The sequence below is a fragment of the Mirounga leonina genome, unplaced genomic scaffold, assembly GCF_011800145.1.
Source record: "Mirounga leonina isolate KUSES-001 unplaced genomic scaffold, KU_Mleo_1.0 Mir_180, whole genome shotgun sequence".
In the NCBI taxonomy this organism is placed as follows: Eukaryota; Metazoa; Chordata; class Mammalia; order Carnivora; family Phocidae; genus Mirounga; species Mirounga leonina.
In genome coordinates, this window is record NW_023270469.1 from 14040269 (window position 1) to 14056636 (window position 16368).

Here is a 16368-nt window from a genome sequence, read left to right on the forward strand (position 1 = left end):
AAATAAATAAATAAATAAATAAATAAATAAATAAATAAATAAATAAATAAAATCTTTAATTAAAAAATAAAAATAAAAAGCAAGTTTACTGAATAGTGTGAATATTTTATACTTTTTGTGTTAAATTTAAAATAAAAAATAAATAAATTTTAAATATTTTCCAAAAAATTAATAATGGAATGGGGTGTCTTTCATTAAACTTCACACATGTACTCTCAAATTAGTAAAAACAAACATATTTTTACTTTTTTTATTTAAAGATTTTTATTTATTTATTTGACAGAGAGAGAGAGAGCGAGAGCAGGAACACAAGCAGGGAGAGTGGAAGAGGGAGAAACAGGCCTCCCACGAAGCAGGGAGCCCGATGCGATGTGGGGCTGGATCCCAGGACCCTGGGATTGTGACCCAAGCCAAAGGCAGTCACTTAACCGACTGAGCCACCCAGGCGCCCCAACATATTTTTACTCTTGAAAAAAAGAGAAAGTATTAAATTCAATCCCCTTTATTTTGCTTTTAAACTAAATGCAGAACAGAATCAGAATATATTTATTGCTGGAACTGTGGCCTAATCTGGTTGTTTCAGGGGGAAAACTACTACTTCCTATGGAGATGTATAATAGCCTATGATAAACACACAAATTTTTTTTTCCCTAAACAATTTGAAAATAAGTTGCAGACACCATGCTCCTTTACTTTTACATAGTTAAACATGCATCTCCTAAGGATAAGGGCACCCCCTGCTCAACTACAATTACTACTGCTTATGAAAATTAACAATAATTTCATAAAATCTAATATTCGAAACACATTTGAACCCTAAGTTGTTTCCCCACATACCTTTTTTTCCAACCAGGATCCAATTAAGTTTCATGTATTTCATTTGGTTATTATGTCTCATTAGTCTCTTTTAATTAGAGCCAGTTTTCTTGTAGAAGGTTCCACATTTTGCATTTAAATTATTAGTATATATACTGTTTATTTAATCCCCTCCATGACATAGACTTAATTAAAATTTTTTTTTATGAACAGTTTTTTATTGTGGTAAAATATAACCTAAAAGTTAGCTTTTCAACCATTTTTAATTATATACTTCAGTGGCATTAAGTACATTCACATTGTCATGTAGCGATCACCATCATACATCTCCAGAACTTTTTTGTCTTCCCAAAATGAAACTCTATACTTATTAAACAATCACTCTCCACTTTCTCGTCCCTCGGCCCCTGGTAATCACTATTCTACTTTCTCCCTCTCTGAATTTGACCTCTCTAGGGACCTCATATAGACAGAATAACACACTGTTACCTCCTTTTGCAACTGGCTTGTTTCACATACTATAATAGCTTCAAGATCTGTCCATGTTGTAGATGATGTATCAGAGTTTCCTTTCTTTTTAGGATGAATAATATTCCATTGTATGTATGTACCATCTTTTATTGTCATCAGACAATGGACAGTTGGGTTGTTTTCACCTTGTGACTTACTATGAACATTTTAAGACATACCTAAAGGTAGAGAAAATTGTACAATAATAACATTCGATTAAACAATCATCAGGATTTTTGGATTTAACCCCAATGCAAAGTATTCATTGTTTAAAAAATTTTTAAAGGACATTTTCTTACAAATTCTCAATGCCATTTTCATGTTTACCAAAATAACAATTCTTTGGTTAGTTGGTATCATGTAATACCTGGTACATAATCTAATTTCCCTGATTGTTTCAAAAAGTGTCTTTTATAGTTGGTTGGTTTGAACCATTAAACAAGATCCACACACATTGCATTTGGTTGCTTTTTAGATTCGTGCAGTCCGCGCTCACTTCCATTTTTTAAGATGCCGTTATCTTACTGCGTAACAGACTCAATTATATTTGCATGTATTTACAGGGGACTCCCCTCCCCCCCATTTTAAAAGAACCAAACACTGTATTTTGAGGTTCTTGAACCGGTTTTTTACAGAAATACTTTTTTTTTTTTAAGATTTTATTTATTTATTTGAAGGAGAGAGAATGAGAGAGAGAGCATGAGAGGGGGGAGGGTCAGAGGGAGAAGCAGGCTCCTCGCTGAGCAGGGAGCCCGATGTGGGACTTGATCCCGGGACTCCAGGATCATGACCTGAGCCGAAGGCAGTCGCCCGACCAACTGAGCCACCCAGGCGCCCCTTATGGAAATATTTCAAGTGGTTATAAAAACACACTATTTCTAAATTCATATAAACCTCATACAGTAACGCGTAGCTCCATCCTTGTCGTAACGACCACATTACAATTTCGCAAACCGCAATTTTGGTCCCGGTAGATGCAGCTTCTACAGCAGAGGGCGGAATTACCTCTCCTAGAAGCCAAGAGCCGAGAAGCCTCTTCCCTCGGTAAACCGAGAGACTGGTTTTCAAGTGAAAAAGAAAACCAGAAGTTTCCTCTGAATAGAGACAAGGTGAATTCCCGGAGAACGTGGTGTTGAAACATTAGTGACTTAAATAATACAGACTAGAGATTCGGGTTGAAAGAGCAATCAGATTTGGATTAAATGAGGGGCAGAGTTATTGGAGGACATCGATGGAGTGATGGTGGGCAACTAGGGGACTAGGGTGAAGGGTCGGAAAAACAGCCTCTAAAGAACTGAAACCTGCTCAGGCACTGCCGCAGGAGAAAAAACCAAAAACCGACACCCGGGGGAAAGCCGTTAGGGTTACTGGAGTTGAGCGAAAGACGGGAGCAAATCACAGGGAGTAATTCCGAGGGTCTAAAAGGTAGTACTGGAGCCGGTTTTTCGAGAGACTGGAGAAATCCGATAAAAGGTACTGAGCACAGAGCAGGTGAACAAACCACTCCCGTCTACCTCTCCGCACCTAGGGCAAGACCGGCCCCAGCCGGCCTGCGCCTCTACCAGGTAACGATAACGCAGGTGGCGTGACGTATAGACGCGTCACCACCCATGCCTCCGCCGCGGGAAGTAGTTCCCATCGCGCCGGCTCCGAAGGGAGCTGGATGAGGGAGCCTCGAGCCGCTCAGGACGTGAGTTCCGGAAGCGACGAGCGCGCAGCCAATCTCTGGGGAGGAGGGAGGGGCTATCTTGGCCCCGCAGATCCCTCCGCCCGTGCTTGCTTGTGCTGAGGCTGAGGGAGCCGCCATTTTGGGTGCTGAGCTTTTAAGTGCCAAGTTCCTTTCACCCGTTTTCACGCCTGGACTCAGCCAGGTGAGTGTGGCAGTCTTAACGTCAAGGGTCTTTGTTTTTCTCCTCGCACTGCGCTCCGGATTTAGAAGTCCCAGTCTGGGGTTCAGACGACCCTGAGGTGGCAAGTGAGGAGAAAGGGAAGGATCCTGGGTTTGGGGTCGGGCCGGTGGTCAAGCCGGAGGTCAGGCCGGAGGTCCGCGGTGTGGGAGGCCGCTTGAGGCCGGGGTTGGGGGCGTGGCAGGGCCGAGAGCCGCTTGGATACCGCTGGACCTGGCTACCTGAGGCGGCGAAACTTTCCCGTTGTCCTTCCTGCCTCGAGGACTCTCCCCCGAGGCGGAAACGCCGCGGCCTCGGCTCCGGCTTCTGTTGGTGACAGGGTTTGGCCTGCGGTATCGGTAACACCCCTGTGCGGTTTCCCCTGGTCCAGAGAGACTTCGGGAGGTCGGGGTCTGCATTGACCGCGAGAGCCTGATCGCCTGTACCTGGCGGGGCGGCCTCCTGAGGTGGTGCCCCGTTTGGCCGGAGGAAATTGCCTTTCTCTTTAGCTTAAGCGAGCAGCGTCTTCTCCCCTTTCGCAGATTCCCCCGTGTCTTATGCGAGACCTTGTGAAGAGCCCGAGGCCCGGTCCTTGCCTTTCTCCTCTTTGTGTTCTCAGCGCTCCTCTTCCGCGGTGCTGGAGCTGAGGACTTGAAACGGCGGCGTAAACTTTTGCCAGGATCGGGATCCACGGGGGGTCCGTTTACAATCAGGCAGTAGGAAAGACGCAGCCGCTTTCATTCTCTGCAGTAGTAAAATTAAAAGCCGCTCGGGCGCCTGGGTGGCTCAGTCGGTTAAGCGACTGCCTTCGGCTCAGGTCATGATCCTGGAGTCCCGGGATCGAGTCCCGCATCGGGCTCCCTGCTCGGCGGGGGGTCTGCTTCTCCCTCTGACCCTCCTCCCTCTCATGCTCTCTGTCTCTCATTCTCTCTCTCTCTCAAATAAATAAATAAAATCTTAAAAAAAAAAATTAAAAGCCGCTCATAAATAGCTCTTCTCGGGGATTGTAATTTTTTGTTTTGCGTTATGCTTTTAACTTTTTTTTTTTTTTAAAGATTTTATTTATTTGACAGAGACACAGCGAGAGAGGGAACACAAGCAGGGGGAGTGGGAGAGGGAGAAGCAGGCTTCCCGCTGAGCAGGGAGCCCGATGCGGGGCTCGATCCCAGGACCCTGAGACCATGACCTGAGCCGAAGGCAGACGCTTAACGACTGAGCCACCCAGGCGCCCCTGCTTTTAATTTCTTACTAAAATTTCATACTGACTGAAGAGTATAATGAATTCCTTCCTCATCTCGCATCAACAGCGTTCAGTTCAGGGCCAGTTTTCTCTCTCTCTCTCTCCTTGTGCATGTATTTAACAAAATAGTAGTCGAGGTGTATGTGAGTGGGTGCGTATACACGTAGAAGCCTTTTGACTCCCTTACCTGCAATCCAGTAGTCCGTGGGAAATTTTGTTTTTACAGCTTTCTCAGAATCCCATCTTCTGGGAATAAAAGACTTGGTAATATCCTTTTCTTAGAAGATAAAAGAGTGTTTTGAAACGTGAATGTTAGCATTGCATTTTAAAGTCACCCAGTTTTCTAAATCCTCTCATTTTTAAAGTACTGTTACGGTTTTGTCCAAATGATTTGTTTTTACTCTCTGTGCCTTTGGTCTTTTAAGTGATCAGGAGCCTCCAGAAACCCCAACTTTAGTCCTACTTAAGTTCTCATTCCTTTAAAATTAGATTCAAGTCCCAGCTGTATGTAGTTTATTCTGATTTAAAAGATAAAACTAGAAAATAGGGTGTAGTCTAATGAAATAATTTCAAATGCAGGAAAAGTAGTATGCATATGAATACTAATTTCAGCATTATATGACAGATGTCAGAAAGTTGGAGAAATAATTTAAAAATTACTATGGAATATTAGGCAGCCATTAAAATAAAGCTAAAGACTAACAACAGATACTATGTCACGTGTTAAAAGGACTCAGTGTCAGAGTCCATGATTACAGTTCTATAAAAATATGAGGAAAACTCGTGGTAAATGTATACCGAGTGGCTTTTCTGTAATTTTTTATATTAATTTTATTGAAACAAGACAAAAATACTTTCATAATGTGTACACAGTTCAGTAGTTATAGCTTCTTCCAGGATATCTGATGGTCTCTGCTTTCTGTAGTCTGTATTTGTGAGTCTACACATGATGCTACTGGTCTTGTGGCCCTTCATTTTATTAACTTTTTAATCTTGGATTAATTTAGTCAGTGAAGATTTGATAACGGTTAGCAGTGTGAAAATACAGGATAGTTGACATTATAAATCAGAGGTTTTAAGGATTGGACTATATTAATTTGGAAATGCTCTCTAGCTTGTTTGTACTCTTATGTCACCTCTTCATAGCTTCATTACAGTGGTCATACCTAAATCTGTTCATATCATTTATTTTATAAGGAAGAAGTATTCAAGATAAGTAAAATAATACATTTCACATACAAAAGTTTTTCTTGATACTGCATAATATCATCCCGTCACTACTGACTTTGCTGCCTCCCTTCCCCACTTGGCACTTTTGGAGCTACGTACTCTAAAGCTTGTCTCTTAGGACTTCAGGATCTTTTTTTGCTTTCTCTTTTTTTTAATTAAAGATTTTATTTATTTATTAGAGAGGGAGAGCACAGGAGAGAGGGAGAAGCAGACTCCCTGCTGAGCAGAGAGCTGAGATCACAACCTAAGCCGAAGGCAGACACTTAACTGACTGAGCCAACCAGGTGCCCCCTCCTTTTTTTTTCTTTTTTTTCCTATTTTTAACTATAAATAGAGCTTTCAGGATTACTTCTGCTGGACAGCTTCATGATTTTGGGCAGCAGGTGTGAGCTGCAGCAGTCTCACCTTTCTCCCCCAAATAATATGAGGAATGACTCAATCCATGGTTTTATACCTTCCCTTATTCAGAATAAGGAGATCCTTCTTTGAAAGGCTCCTAAAAAAAAAAAAAAAAAAAGAAAGAAAGAAAAGACTGCTGGAACTGAATGATAAAAGAGGGACTAGATGGATTTGTTGTTCCAAAGTTAAGGATTGGGATGAAATGAGTTGGGAAGAGCCAAGAAGGGCACGTGGTGGTATGCCAATAAAAATAGATCATTACAGGCGTACCCTGGAGATATTGTGGGTTTGGTTCCAGACCACCACAATAAAGTGAGTCAAATGACTCTTTCCTTTTTTTTTTAAGATTTTGTTTATTTGAGATAGAAAGAGCACAAGCAGAGGGAGCCACAGAGGGAGATGGAGGAGCAGCCTCCCTTCAGAGCAGGGAGCCTGATGCACGCTCGATCCCAGGACTCTGGGATTATGACCTGAGCCGAAGGCAGACGCTTAACCCACAGCCACCCAGGCGCCCCTGAAATTTTTTGTTTTCAAAGTGCATATATTTAATGTTTAAACTACATTTTAGTCTGTTAGTGTGCAGTAGCATTATATCTGATAAAATAACGTGCATATCTTAATTTAAAAATATTGCTAAAAAAAGACTAACCATCATCTGAACTTTCAGCAGGTTGTAACTTTTTTGCTGGTCGAGGGTCTTCCCTCCATGTTGGTGGAGTGATCTGGGTGAAGCTGAACCTGTGACAATTTCTTAAAATGAGGAAATCGTGGAGTTTTTGCATCAGTTGACTTCTTTCATGAGTAGTTTCTCAGTATATGATATTGTTTGATAACATTTTATGCATCATAGAACTTTCTTTAAAAATTTGAGTCAATCCTCTCAAACCCTTCTGCTGCTTTATCAGCTAAGTTTATGTAATATTCTAAATTCTTCATTGTCATTTCACCAATCTTCACAGCATCTTCACCAGGAGTAGAATTCATCTCAAGAAACCACTTTCTTTGCTCATTCATTCATAAGAAACAGCTTCTCATCAAGGTTTTATCATGCAATTCAATCACATCTTCAGGCTCCACTTCTAAATTTAGTTATTTTACTATTTATATATTTATAGTTACTTCCTCCTCTGAAGTCTTGAACCCCTCAGAGTCATTCATGAAGATTGGAATTAACTTTTTCCAAACTCCTGTTATTGTTGGTATTTTGCCCTCTTGACATGAATCAGATGTTCTTAATGGCATCTAGAATGGTGAACCCTTTCCAGAAGGTTTTCAGTTGACTTTGCCCTAATCCATCAGAGGAATCACTGTCTATGGCATCTCTGACTATGTAAGATATATTTCTTTTTATTTATTTATTTGACAGAGACAGCGAGAGAGGAAGCACAAGCAGGGGGAGTGGGAAAGGGAGAAGCAGGCTTTCCTGATGAGCAGGGAGCTGGATGCCGGGCTTGATCCCAGGACTCTGGGATCATGACCCGAGCCGAAGGGAGGCGCTTAACGACTGAGCCACCCAGGCGCCCCATAAGATATATTTCTTAATAAGACTTGAAGGTTGAAATTACTCCTTGATCCATGGGTTGCAGAATGGATATTTTGTTAGTGGGCATGAAAACGTTAATCTCAGGCGCCTGGGTGACTCAGTCGTTAAGCGTCTGCCTTTGGCTCAGGTCAGGATCCCAGGGTCCTGGGATCGAGTCCCACATCGGGCTCCCTCCTCGGCGGGAAGCCTGCTCTCCCTCTCCCACTCCTGCTGCTTGTGTTCCTGCTCTTGCTATCTCTGTCTCTGTCAAATAAATAAATGAAATCTTAAAAAAAGAAAAGTTAATCTCATACCTCTCCAACAGAGCTCTTGGGTGACCAGGTGTGTTGTCAATGAACAGTAAAAGGAATCTTTTTTTTTTTTCTGAGTATTAGGTCTCAGTGGTGAGCTTAAAATATTCAGTAAACCATATTCTAAACAGATGTGCTGTCATTCAGGCTTTGTTTCATTTATAGAGCACAGGCAGAATAGATTTAGCATAATTCTTAAGGGCTCTAGGATTTTCAGAATGGTAAATGAGCATTGACTTCAACTTAAAGTCACAGGCTGCATTAGCCCCTAACAAGAGAGTTAGCCTGTCCTTTGAAACTTTGAATCCAGGCATTGACTTCTCTCCAGCTATGGAAGTCCTGGGTGGCGTCTCCTTTCAGTGTAAGGCTGTTTCATCTACATTTAAAATCTGTTGTTTAGGGGGTGCCTGGATGGCTCAGTCGGTTAAGCATCTGACTCTTGATCTCAGCTCAGATCTTGATGGCATGTGAGTTCAAGCCCCACGTTGGGCTCTGTGTTGAGCATGGAGCCCTTAAAAAAAAAAATCCGTTGTTTGGTATAGCCGCCTTTATTAATTATCTTAGCTTTACCTTCTGGATAATTTGTTACAGCTTCTGCATCAGTACTTGCTTTACCTTGCACTTGTATGCTCTGGAAAATGGCTTTTTTTTTTTTTTTTTTTTTAAAGATTTTATTTACTTATTTGACAGAGAGAGACACAGCGAGAGAGGGAACACAAGCAGGGGGAGAGGGAGAAGCAGGCTTCCCGTTGAGCAGGGAGCCCGATGTGGGGCTCAATCCCAGGACCCTGGGACCATGACCTGAGCCAAAGGCAGTTGCCCAACGACTGAGCCACCCAGGCACCCCAAATGGCTTCTTTCTTTAAACCTCATAAATCAACCTCTGCTAGCTTCAAGCTTTTCTTTTGCAGCTTCCTCTCCTCTCTCAATTAGTAGAATCGAAGAGTGTTAGGACCTTGATCTGGATTAGGTTTTGGCTTAGGGAAATTTGTGGCTGGTTTGATCTTTTATCCAGACCACTAAAATGTTCATATCAGCAATAAGGCTGTTTCACTTTCTTACCATCTGTTCACTGCGGGAGCCCTTTTCATTTCCTTCAAGAACTTTCCCTTGCATTCACAACTTGGCTAACTGATGCGAGAAGCCTAGCTTTTGGCCTCTCTCAGCTTTTGACAAGTTTTCCTAACTGAGTTTAATCATTTGTAGCTTTTGATATACAGTGAGAGACGTGTGACTCTTCTTTTCCTTGAATACTTCGAGGCCATTGTAGGGTTATTGATTGGCCTAATTTCAGTATTGTTTCTTAGGGAATAGGGATGCCCAAGCAGAGGGAGAGAGATGAGGGGAATGGCTGGTTGGTGGAGCAATCAGAACATACACATTTCTCAACAAAGTTCATTGTCTTACATTGGAGTCATTGGTGGCACCCTAGTTAAAATTGTACAATAGTAACATCAAAGGTCACTGATCACAGATCACCATAACATATATAATAATAATGAAGAAGTTTGAAATATTGTGAGAATCAGCAAAATGTGACAGATGTGGAGTGAGCAAATGCTTTTGGAAATATGGTGCTGATAAACTTGCTTTGCAGGGTTGCAAACCTTCATGTAAAAACAAAACAAAACAGTATCTGAAGTGCAATAAAAAGAGGTATGCATATATATAAACTAGAGAGAATACTGTAAGAACTAGTTTTGTAATCACTAGTTCATAATCATTTCATAGGGTTTTTGTTATAGTTGTTTACGTGTCTTACTTTTTTTTATGTCATTCTCATTAGATTGTGAACTCTTTGAAGCTTTAGGGTGAGGTCTTAAATGTCTGTGGTGGCTTAGCACAGTGCCTGATAGAAGAGCACTTAACAAACATTTGGTGAGTGAGTGCATGACCGTAAACGTGTTGAGGCATAACATCTTGGAATAACCTCTGAATCATAAAAGGAATTTTAAATGAGTTACTGAACAATATTAGTATGTGGTATGTATATATGTATTCATATATACCTACATTCATATGTTTGTTTTATGTATATAGATGTTTGTGTATGTATAAAACAGGAACTTGACCAGAATATTTTATTAACGTTCAGATTAATATTCTTAATCATGCCAGGTACAAAGGTTATGGTATTTAACTTTGGAAACAGGTTCAAGTCCTGAAATGGTAATTAAGTTGATACTTTGTATTAGACTCGTTTGGGGTCTAATGATTTATTTCATATATTGATAATTATTTAGGATAGATCTTTAGTTATTACCTTTGTGGTTTAATGTCATTGTCTTAAAATTTTTTTAATTTTTAAATTTTTTTTATTTTTAAGAGATTTTATTTATTGGTCAGAGAGAGAGCACAGGCAGGGGCAGTGGCAGGCAGAGGGAGAAGCAAACTCCCTGCTGAGCAAGGAGCCCATGTGGAACTTGATCCCAGGAACCTGGGAACATGACCTGAGCCGAAGGCAGACGCTTAACCGACTGAACCACTCAGGCATCCCTAATTTTTTTTATTTTTTTGAAGATTTTATTTATTTGAGAGAGAGCAAGCACAAGCAGTAGGGAGAAGCAGACTCCCTGCTGAGCAGGAAGGTGGATGTGGGGCTCTATCCCAGGACCCTGGGATCATGACCTGAACTGAAGGCCGATAAGGCCCTTCACCGACTCAGCCATCCAGGTGCCCCATGTCATTGTCTTTAATTATTCATTTTTTTTTGTAGAATAGGAATCTAATTTCTGAAAGTTGAAAATCCTCGAAACTTAGGTGTGCCTGACTGGGTCAGTCAGAAGAGCATGCGACTCTTGGTCTCTGGGTTGGGCGTATGAGCCCCAGGTTGGGTGTAGAGATTACTAAAAACATAAATTTAAAAACTTAATTGGGGCACCTGGGTGGCTCAGTCGTTAAGCGTCTGCCTTTGGCTCAGGTCATGATCCCAGGGTCCTGGGATCAAGCCCGGCATCCAGCTCCCTGCTCATCAGGAAAGCCTGCTTCTCCTGCTCCCACTCCCCTGCTTGTGTTCCCTCTCTGGCTGTCTCTCTCTCTCTGTCAAATAAATAAAATCTTAAAAAAAAAATTAAAAACCCTTAAATCTTAACAAAATACTTTGGCAAATTATTTCCTTAAATTTAAAACAAAACTAAATTATGTAAGTCAGTGGAATTAAAAAAGAATGTTACTTTTATTTTTCTTTTTCCTTTGGGATGGATTTTAATTTTAGATTCAATTTTTGTTATATATGTGGGGTAATTACATTTTCTATTTCTTTGTGTCAGTTTTGGTAAGTTGAGTTTAAGAGATTTGTCCATTCTTGTTTGGATATATAGGTGTAAGTTGATAATGTCCCCTTTTAATTAATGTCTCTAAGATCTGTAATGATATTTCCCTCTTCATTCCTGATAGTTTGTGTTCCCCCCCCCCTTTTTTTTGGCCAGTTTTCTATAGACTTACGAGTTTTTTAAAGTAATCTTTACGTACATCATGGGGCTTGAACTCACCACCCTGAGATCAAGTGTCATATGCTCTACTGACTGAGCCAGTTGCCGCAAGATTTGTCAATTTTTTAAAAGATTTTGACAGAGCACATGAGTGGGGGGAGGGGCAGAGAGAGAGAAGCAGGTTCCCCACCGAGCAGGGAGCCTGATGTGGGGCTCTAAATCTTGGGGTGCCATGGTGGCTCAGTCGGTTAAGCATCTTGCTTCAGCTCAGGTCATGATCTTCGGGTCCCAGGATCGAGCCCTGTGTTGGGCTCCCTGCTCAGTGGAGAGCCTATTCTCTCTCTGCCCCTCCCTCCTGCTCTGCTCTCTCTCTCGCAATCTCTCTCTTTGTCAAATAAATAAGTAATTAAAAGAAATTTTTTTTTCTAGATAACCAGCATTTGGTTTTGTTGATTTTTCTGTAGTTTTCCTCTTCAATTTTATTGATTTTTTGCCTTGTTTTTATTGTTTCCTCCTGCTTGCTTTGGGTTATAATAATTCTTTTTACAGTTCATTATGGTGGAAGCTTAGATTACTAACTTGAGACCTTTTCTTCTAATATAAGCATTTGGTGTTGTAAATTTCCCCTTAAGTACTGCTTATTTATTTATTTATTTTTTAAAGATTTTATTTATGTGAGAGAGAGAGAGAGAGAGAGAGAAAGAGAGAGCATGAGAGGGGAGGGTCAGAAGGAGAAGCAGAGTCCCTGCTGAGCAGGGAGCCCCATGTGGGACTTGATCCTGGGACCCCAGGATCATGACCTGAGCCGAAGGCAGTCGCTTAACCAACTGAGCCACCCAGGTGTCCCTTAAGTACTGCTTTTTAAACTACACCCACATATTACAATACTTTCATTTTCTTGCAGTTCAAACCTTTAAAACATGTTTTTCCTGCTTACAACTTCCTCTTTGTCCCATGGATTATGTAGAAGTGTGTTTAATTTTCAAGTGTTGGGAGATTTTCTGCTATCTTGTTCACTGATTTCTAGTTCATTTCCTATGGTTACAGATCATACTCTGTGTGACTTCCGTTCTGTTTTGTTAAGATTATTTTGTACCCTGGGATATGGTCTATATTCAAGTATGTTCCATGTGTGTTACTGTGTTGGGTGGAGTGTTCTGTAACTGAGGTACAGTCGGTTGTTTGTGGTGTTCAGTTCTTGTATATCCTTGCTGATACTCTTATCAGTTTGAGCAGTTACTGGTGAAGGCATGTTGAAGTCTCCAGCTATAAATAGGGATTTGTTAATTTCTCCTTTCCTATCTGTCACTACTTGCCTCATGTATTTTGAAGCTCTGTTTGTTAGGTGCATTCACTGATAGGATTGTTGTATTTCCTTGGTGAATTCACTTTTATCATTATATAATTACAGCAGTATATAATACTCCTTTTTTATCCCTGGTTTTCTGTGTTCTGAAATCTACTTTGTCTAGCATTAGTATAGCCCCTCCAATTAACTTTAACTTTCTTTTTTAAAATTGAGTTATAGGGTGCCTGGGTGGCTCAGTCAGTTAAGCATCTGCCTTCAGCTCAGGTCATGATCTCAGGGTCCTGGGATCGAGTCCCACATCAGGCTCCCTGCTCAGCAGTGAGCCTGCTTCTCCCTCTGCCATTCCCACTGCTTGTGCTCTCTCTCTTTGTCAAATAAATAAATAAAATCTTTAAAAAATAAAATAAAATTGAGTTATAATCGACATAAAACATACTAGTTTCAGATATACAGTGTAATGATTAGATGTTTGTGTATATTGTGAAATGATTGCCACAGTAAGACTAATAAACATCCATCACCATACATAGTTAACAAAATTTTTTTCTTGTGATAAGAACTTTTGTGTGTGTGTGTGTGTGATAAGAACTTTAAGATCTACTCTCAGCAGTGAAAGTGTACAGTATGATTAATTTGTACATTTACATCCACATGACTTACTTACTTTATAACTGGAAGCTTGTACTGAAATGGGTGGAGGCGTGCAAAAAATGTAAACTTCCAACTTCCTTTTGGTGAGTGTGTGATAGACCTTTTTCATCCTTTTAAAAAAAGTCTTGGGCGCCTGGGTGGCTCAGTTGGTTAAGCGACTGCCTTTGGCTCAGGTCATGATCCTGGAGTCCCTGGATCGAGTCCCGCATCGGGCTCCCTGCTCGGCAGGGAGTCTGCTTCTCCCTCTGACCCTCCCCCCTCTCATGTGCTCTCTCTCATTCTCTCCCTCAAATAAATAAATAAAATCTTTAAACAAAAAAAAAAAGTCTTATTAGAGAGTGCGTGTTCATGCACAAATGGGGGGGGGCAGAGGGAGAGGAACAAGCAGACTCTCCACTGAGCAGGGAGCCTAATGCGGGCCGATCCCAGGACCCTGGAATCATGACCTGAGCCAAAGGCAGATGCTTAACCGATTGAGCCACCCAGGCGCCCCAACTTGCTTTTTGTTAAAGCTTTCATTTATTTATTTATTTTTAAAGATTTTATTATTTGAGACAGAGAGCACAAGCAGGGAGGATGGTCAGCGGGAGAAGCAGGGAGCCTGATGTGGGGCTCAGTCCCAGGATCCCGAGATCATGACTCAAGCTGAAGGCAGCCATTTAACTGACTGAGCCACCCATGCACCCCTTAAGATTTTACTGATTTGTTTGAGAGAGAGAGAGAGAGGGAGCGTGTGAGTGATGGGAGGAGCAGAGGAAGAGGGACAAGCAGATTCCGTGTTGAGTGCAGAGCCCAGTGCAGTGCTTGATCTCATGACCCTGAGCTCATGACCTGAGCCAAAATCAAGAGTAGGATGCCTAACACACTGAGCCACCCAGGCATCCCTCATCCTTTTACTTTTAACATACTCATTTTATCATATCAAAGTGAGTTTCTTGTTGATAGTATATAGATGGACCCTTTTTTGGACAGTCTCTTGTCTTTAAATTGTTTTTAGACCATTTCTATATAATTTTTTTATGTAATTATTATATTTGAATTTAGGTCCACCATTTTATTATGTTTCCTGTTTTTTCCTCTGTTTTTCATTTCTGTTTCTGCTTTTGCCTTCTTTTGGGTTATTTGAACACTAGTATTCTAGTTTAAATTCTGGTTTTTGGTTTTGTTTTTTATAATATGTTTTACAGGTCACTGTAGGGATTATAATGGATGTACTTTCACAGTGTACCTAGAGTCAGTATTTTACCCCTTCCCCCCCCCTTTTTTTTTAAGATTTTATTTGACACAGAGACAGTGAGGGAAGGAACACAAGCAGGGGGAATGGGAGAGGGAGAAGCAGGCTTCCTGCCGAGCAGGGAGCCTGATGTGGGGCTCAGTCTCAGGACCCTGGGATCATGACCTGAGCCGAAGGCAGACACCTAACAACTGAGCCACCCAGGCACCCCAGTATTTTACCACTTCCTGTGGAATATAGAGACATCCTATAGATCACTTTACCCTGCTCCCTTTTTTCCATTATGTTTATCTTATGTATATACATTGAAAACCCCATTAGACAATGTTACTAGTTTTGCTTTTAACTATAAGAAATGCATTTAAAGACACTCAAGAGGAGTCCTCTATTACATTTCCCAGATGTTTGTATCTGTAATGTAAGTTATAGATATTTTCCATTTTTTCCTTTTTTTTAATATTCCAGATTTCCTTCTGGTATCGCTTCTGCTTGGAAAACTTTTTTTTAAAGATTTTATTTATTTGAGAGAGAGAAAGAGCATGAGAGGGGGGAAGGTCAGAGGGAGAAGCAGACTCCCTGGCTGAGCAGGGAGCCTGATGAGGACTCGATCCTGGGACTCCAGGATCATGACCTGAACTGAAGGCAGTTGCTTAACCAACTGAGCCACCCAGGCACCCCTGCCTGGAAAACTTCTTAAGAGGTTTGTTGGTGACAAATTCTTTTATTAGTTTTCCCTCATCTGAGAATGACTTTATTTCACCTTCATTTTTGAAGGATATTTTCGGTGGATATAGAATTCCTGCTTAACAGTTCTTTCAGCAATTTAGAAATACTGTTCCAGAGGTGCCTGGGTGGCTCAGTTGTTTGAGCGTCTGCCTTCGGCTCAGGTCATGATCCCGGGATCCTGGGATCGAGCCCTGCATCAGGCTCTCTGCTCCGCGGGAGGCCTGCTTCTCCCACTCCCACTGCCCCCTGCTTGTGTTCCTGCTCTCCCTGTGTCTCTGTCAAATAAATAAAATCTTAAAAAAAAAAAAAAGAAATACTGTTCCACTTCTCTTGAGCCTCTATGATTTCTGATGTGAAATTCATAGTCATTTGAATAGGTCATCTATAAGTAATGGATTTTTCTCTGGCTCCTTTCAGTATTTTATAAATTTATCTTTAGTTTTCAGCAGTTTGATGATGATAAGTCTGGGCATACATTTCTTTGGGTTTATTCTGTTTGGAATTCCCTAAGCTTTTCCAGTCTGTACACTTATGCCATTTGCTAAATTTGGGAAGTTTTCAGCCTATAGTTTGCTCTTTTTAAAGATTTATTTTATAGAGAGTGTGTGTGCAAGCTGGGGGAAGGGGAAAAGGGAGAGAGGGAGAGAATCTCAAGTAGACTCCCAGCTGAGTGTGGAGCCCTATGTAGGGCTCAATATCATGACCCTGAGATTGTGACCTGAGCCAAAATCAAGAGTTGGATGCTTGACTGGCAGCCAGCCACCCAGGTGCCCCCTCAGCCTATAGTTTTTCACTATTTTTTGGTACCACACTTCTGGGACTCTGAGGACACAGATATTAGATCCTTTACTATTGCCCTACAGATCTCTGAGACTTTGTTCACTTTTTCAATCTTTTTTTAATCTCTTTTTCAAATTTGATACTTTTTATTGATCTATCTTCAGGTGCCCTGGCTCTTTCCTCTGTCATTTCCATTCTGCTATTGAGCCCATTAGTGAGTTTATTACCTTGGTTATTGTTTTTTTCAATTCTAAAGTTTTATTTGTTTTTGTATCTTTTATTTCTTATTTCTTTTTTTTTTTTTTAAAGATTTGTGAGAGCAC

General features: G+C 41.0%; 1 protein-coding gene across 2 annotated transcripts in view; it reads left to right on the forward strand.

The window, feature by feature from the left end:
- Positions 1-3118: 3118 nt before the first annotated feature.
- The window catches only part of IST1 (IST1 factor associated with ESCRT-III), a 33763-nt gene continuing 20513 nt past the window's right edge, over positions 3119-16368 (forward strand). For both annotated transcript variants that reach the window (XM_035024854.1, XM_035024855.1), the window contains exon 1: positions 3119-3197. The gene's annotated coding sequence lies outside the window, so the exon portion shown is untranslated. The remainder of the gene's footprint in view (positions 3198-16368) is intronic.